This window comes from Branchiostoma floridae, unplaced genomic scaffold (genome assembly GCF_000003815.2).
Source record: "Branchiostoma floridae strain S238N-H82 unplaced genomic scaffold, Bfl_VNyyK Sc7u5tJ_1489, whole genome shotgun sequence".
NCBI lineage: Eukaryota > Metazoa > Chordata > Leptocardii > Amphioxiformes > Branchiostomatidae > Branchiostoma > Branchiostoma floridae.
In genome coordinates, this window is record NW_023365728.1 from 99,616 (window position 1) to 105,822 (window position 6,207).

General features: G+C 36.2%; 1 long non-coding RNA gene across 1 annotated transcript; it reads left to right on the forward strand.

The window, feature by feature from the left end:
- The first annotated feature begins 3,396 nt into the window (after window positions 1–3,396).
- On the forward strand, window positions 3,397–5,318 carry LOC118407827. The gene is made up of 2 exons (XR_004830203.1): window positions 3,397–3,834; window positions 4,292–5,318. It is a non-coding gene; the product is annotated as an uncharacterized LOC118407827 (long non-coding RNA).
- Window positions 5,319–6,207: the final 889 nt, after the last annotated feature.

A 6,207-nucleotide genomic window follows, 5' to 3' on the forward strand; every position in this document is an offset into this window, starting at 1 on the left:
GGCCTATCAATGCAGATGTAAACTTTTAATTTTGCACCATGAACGGGGCCTTAGTCCCCAGACATCTCCGTTTATCAGCTGCAAAAAATCCTTTGCTGTGTCTTTTTTTTAATAATATCAGAATTTGTAGTAATTAATAGATGAATTTGGTACATGGGTCCAATTCATCCGGGTCCAATCCTTTGACAAAGACTTGAAGTTGATGAGTAGAAAATTTGGGTAAGTCCAATTTTTGTGTTGGATATTAGTCAGTTTGACTTGTTCCAGAAGGTTCATAACGATGTCAGAGGCCATGTAGATTAACTACATGTATATGAATGACATCCTGTGGGAAATCCAAAACTGAAGGGTTTGAGTGTGCAAAAGAAATGGGGGGGGGGGATTGTTGCCTTCATGATGAAATCTATGTGGCAGGAAGGTTGAAATGACCAAATTCAAAGTTTTTTTAGCATTACAACATACATATCAATATCATATCAATTTTTTGCATATATTTGTCAATTCAGCTATTATGTAAAATTTGGGTAAAAACTACAGATGGTCAAAACTTTTCTTTTTTGTAAACAGATGACAATTGATTGTGCAGGTGTCAGTCATAATGACAAATCAACATAGCCTAACTGATACCAAACGAAATACTTAATAATAATATGCCACATAATGTTGGCAAAATTGTATTGTAGGGCTAAAAGATATGTTTCTTTCTGACATCTTTTTGGATCAAACTGATAGAACAATGAAGTCCACCTGAAATAAGAATAGCTGAAAAAGAAATTTCATAAAATGCCTAAAACTTGTTGAATATTACCTGGTAGAAAAGATTTACTTCCCAAAAAGACAGTGAAATAGGAAAACTTTGTCCCTTCAATGTTTCTGACTTGAGAAACAACCTTCAATGTTGAACCTGAGATAATAAATAAATAAATAAACCTGAGATAGAGTAGACAGGTGTTATTGGTACTGCAGGTTTACATAATTATGCTAAATATATCTAGTAAACGTTCTTTCTTTCATTAAATCCATCTATTAGTAAGCACTTAGTACTACACTGTGTTAGGAAGAGGAGATAAAAGTTTGGATATTTTCTGAAACTATTTTTCTTTCTTACTGCATTAAAGGTTCAGAAGGCCATAGCAATTTCATTTGTTGCTTCTCAAATTCTCCTGTCCATTTTTTCTTCATTTTCCAAAAAAAAAAAGAATTAAGAGCTGAGAAAAAAATATCACAGGTTTTGCTATCACAAACCTGTAAATATTACCATTCAGAGTCACATACACAGAATCTTAATCCAAAAACAATGCCTTTTATTCAGATTGTGAAGTAATAATTCAAAGGAAGGGATTCATTGTGCCACTAAACTCCTCAGGCTGTTGTTTTTGTGTGTTAAGCCGTATATCTTCACCCCAGACCTTTTCAAAGATTTTTTTTACCTGTCCAATTTTTTTCTGAAACAATCCAAGAAGCAAGAAATGCATTTGATGTGGCCTAATGAGTGTTTCTGGTGACTAATAAATGATACTTATGTTGTTTACAGTCTTGTATAATCATATATTCAGTGCGTTCATATGACAGTAAAGGTTTAGAGCATGTCTTTCAAACACAACCAGAATCCAGAATCCAACTCAAACTTTCAACTGAGTCTTCTAAATTAGTCTGGTATTCTGAGCCATTATTCTGGAAATGCAGGATATCTAAAGAGGGCCGCAGAGTTGGATATGACTTTATGAGCTTTGATTGTGTTTGAAACACGGCTCAAACCTCCGTTTTTGGTGTATTTTGTGATTATTGTAGTTTTTCTCTAGTTGTTGCAAGTGCAGAATTGATACAAACTCTCCTGGGGCCACATCATGATTTCTTGCATATACAATTTCAACCAGTGAAACCCAAATTGGAAACAGCAGCTCTTATAAAAGAGTGGAGACTACATGGCTCCTAGTTAGTTACTTTGCTTCATGTAAGCAGTCATGAAATAATTACTCTCTTCAAGGCACATCTTGGAAAACGTTTAGGACATAACTTGGGATTTTTAGAACCTTCCTTTTGTTGTCAACAGTAGAAAGAAAATTATGGCCCAGAAGTAAACAAGTAAAGCAAAAACTGAAATAAACTTAATTGCATGATGTAGCCATTCATTAAAAAAATCAACAAAAACATTTAGCAGGCCCATATTAGTGACAACCATGATGTGGGCCAAATATAAAAACATCTTTGACTTCGTTTTGCCATCTAAATGTACTCATCAGCAGTACAACATTTCAGTCAAGAAGTCAGGAGAGTTTGCTGTCAATGGGAAAACATCCTAACACACTGGTCTGGTAGGATTCAGAAAAATATCATCTCTTAAGTCAAAATCCCTAACTGCAGAATTCACCAAGCAATATGAAAGGAGGCAATTTCTTTCAACTTCACAACTTTTTAGCACAATGGTAACAACCGAACTGAATCATTTAAATTTGTGGCATAGAAATTTAGAAACTGACTTCCTGAATCTAAACCGACCAGTGCTCTAAGTTACTTTGAATGTCTCATAACTGTGGACTTTGTCTCTGCTTCAGGAAAAGAAGAGAACTTGTACATGTGTATGTTTAAATGTAGCATTTGAAAATACCATCGATGTTTTGAAATGTGTACATTGTCACCTGGTCATACAACACTGTAAACTGGCAACATGGTGTGTATCAGAAATTCCAGAAATATCGAAAAATCAGAAAGTAGTGTCCTCTTTAAAAGAGCTGTGCAATAGAGGCACTTGGGCAGGTTTAAATGGCCTTGCTGGGAAGGCACTGTGCAGGCTGACCAACTGATCGAAACTCAGCCAGGTGACCGCCAAATTAACATCTGGCAACTCATAACAAGTGCTTGTCATACTTTCCTTTGGCGGTTTCTAATTCTACTGTTATCGTTAAACAAATCATGATCAGTAAGCAATGTATTAAGAAATATATCCGGGGCATTGCTCATAATTACTCAGCAAAATCGTGTCATGTTTTGTTACAATCTATTATTTAACATCAGAAATCATAACATCTTTTTATCGACATTCATGAACTTGAATAAACTTGCAACCAAAGTTTTCTGTCCTGGTCCTTATTCATTCTCAGTGTGATACAGTGATGTTGTGCACAAGAGTGTGGAAAGATCTGTTTGATTGATAACGAGTAAACATCTCAATTTATTTATTAAGAAGCTGGCCAGGCTCAAGGGAATAATGGTGACTTACTCGCCCCCCAGACACCCCTCCCCATTTCTCTTGAGATGCGATGATTGCGCTATCTATAGATATAGGCCCTTATTACACTTGGTAAAATTAATGCGAATCAAGTCGAATTGATGTGATTCGCTATCCGTTTGGTTGCGTTCACACTCGCCATTGAAACTTCGTTCACTTTCAATAGGCATGTCAAACCTACCCCCTTCCCGCATTAGAACGAAGCGGCCCGCGGGGCCGTAAATGTTTTTAAGAAAATCTTAAAAATCAACCGCTTGAATAATGCCAATCAAAATCGTTGTCTATAATCTATGGAATGTTGACTACGATACTATCTGATTTTTAGTTGACAATATCCATATAATAAGGAGCTAAAAATCATAAAAGTTGGAGATACAGCCGGAAAAATGCCCCGTTTTGACGCCGCGCGCGCGGCACGCTATTTCGAAGGCCGCCCGGCGGAGATGCAATTTTCAACTCAAAAGCCACAAGCCGCCGTGCATCGGAGAACTCTGGGAATGATTCCAGGTGAAAGGGCAGAGATCAAGGTTCACTCCAGTGGTTGCACAATTTTGCTACGTCATTCCTGGCGGAAGTTATGGGCCAGAGTAGGGAAACCTCCGAAAGTAAGTGGATATTTTTGCCATTTTTCTTGAATTTAGCAATTTTGTTCATACACAGTGACAAATATAGATATATTGCGATCATCATGGTGTAGTTTCTGTTTCTATTTACGCGAGTTTGGCTTGTGGCTTTAGCGATGCGATTTGAGAGTTTTTTTAGGCAGCCCGCGCACGGCCGTGGAGGGGGAGGGGGGCGTGACATCACGGACGTCCGCGGACATTGTCTGCGCTATAAATTCAACATAGTATCATAAATTCTGCGCTATTTGACCGCAGAATGGCAATATATTTTATGTATTGTGTAGAATACCTTTCATAACCGATGATGTGGCATATTTTGTAACAAAAAAACGTTTCACTATCGTAAATGATATGTTGCGTGCAGACACGTTATCGCCATGCTCAATCGGAATTTGTCAGTTGCATGGTATTAATTTCGAGATCATTTTTAATTTTCTAGTTGACACAAAAGGGACATATCCTGGGCAGATCAGCGGAAACAGCAAAATAGAGACTTGTCAAAACTGCTCACCAGAGACAAGGCTGCAGACACCGAGACAACAGATCAAGTTTAGACACGACATGTTTGGAGTTGCAATAATTGGTGACGAACATTGATTTTTTAATGATTGAAAGTTACTTTAGTATTTGATCTTATTGTTTTGATTTTTAAAGAATAAAAGCTAAGTTAAGAGAAACTGAATAGAAAAGCAACCTACTAATAATAATCAGAAAGTTACTTGAACTAAACAGTTATTTTTTAGAATGGGTAAAACATGTATGCATACTAATTAGCACTTACTATTACTAATGTCATTAATTACGATGTTAATTAGGACAACTGCTAATTAAGCATTTGATTGTTAAAAGTTCTTTAAAGTAACATGCAATTTACATCTGTACAACCCATTTAAGTATGCCTACAACATAAATGTGATTAAAAGCCAATGTGTGGATAGTTTTCACCATATATGTATCATTAGCATATTGCTAATTAGCATAAATTCTTAATTATTTATTGATGTTCCTAAAAGTGTGGATACATTCCTGTACTTACGTCAACATGCAATATAGGTTAGCACTGTCTATTTTTATTTCAGGGAATATGTAATTCAAATATGGACAAGTGATACAATTACATGTTTTGTTGGAAGTACTTTAGGGTAATAACCCTCATTTGCATATTTTGTAATCAATGAAAACTACAAAAATACTTCATTTTTTAATGATTAGTCTTACTTTGAATTAGAAACGTGAAGTTCTTTCTTAAGCTTGTAGCATGTTTAAGAAATGCAGATTAATTGAATGGTACTATTGTGGATGAGTAGATTAATTAGGGTTAATTAGGATTAATTAATACAAAGTAATGATGATATGTCGAGAAAACAATATTATAGTCTGTCCAGTAATATTATCTTCATGTGCTGAAAATTTGAAGAACATTTGTTAAAGCGTTTGGAAGATACATTAAAAAGTGTGTAAATAACTGTGTGCTTGTGGTCATTTTCGGTGCCATGTCGAGGTCAACTGTTCCCATAGGGCTAATAGATAAGCCTCTTCTAATGAAAACGTCCAACTTTTCAACTTTGAAAAATTCTAGAAAATTTCAACATTGTCGGATTTCAACACAATAAAAAGCATTGTAATCAGAAGAATCTGATCTGTAATTTGAAAGCAGTTTCAGCAACTTTAACCTTAACCAAAATTTTGGTGTGACATGCCTACTTTCAATACTCATTAACAAATGATGATCTTCGTTAAATTCTGCGCTTGGCTCATGAATATTGATGTCATGACGTGACAGCTGTGCGAACTGAGCCGAATTGTGACATAGTCTGAATGCCACATGTGCACCCTCACACCAATCACGGTACCCAACCAACTTCTAAAGAACACAAGACAACTTACCTCCTCAGCTCAGGGCACCGGGCTAGTTTCTTAATAAGTTCAACATAACTTACCTTCTTGGGGCACCGGGCAAACGTTTCAAGAACTAACCTAGTAGAACACTTTATTCTTGTTCGCAATATGGCGTCAAGCGATTATTATAATTAGACGCGGAGATATCTGAATCCGGGTCCGCAATTTCTTTCGGCAAACCAATGAGATTTCAAACGGATATATAGTCATCAGTCGGGGTTGCTACATATATAATGTCCGAGGTAAGGTCTAGCAGGCGGACCGTGTAATGTAGTAACTGGCTAAATATTAAAAGTATTCTGGAAGAACTAGGCTATTGACATCGCAAAACTATTAAGTACTGTCAGGCAGTCTATGCAGACTATGGCACTACGCAAAGAAACTAAACTACAATGTGGGATACAATACAAAAATGTACAAATTGAGTACAAAATACATCAAACGTAATGTTGCAAT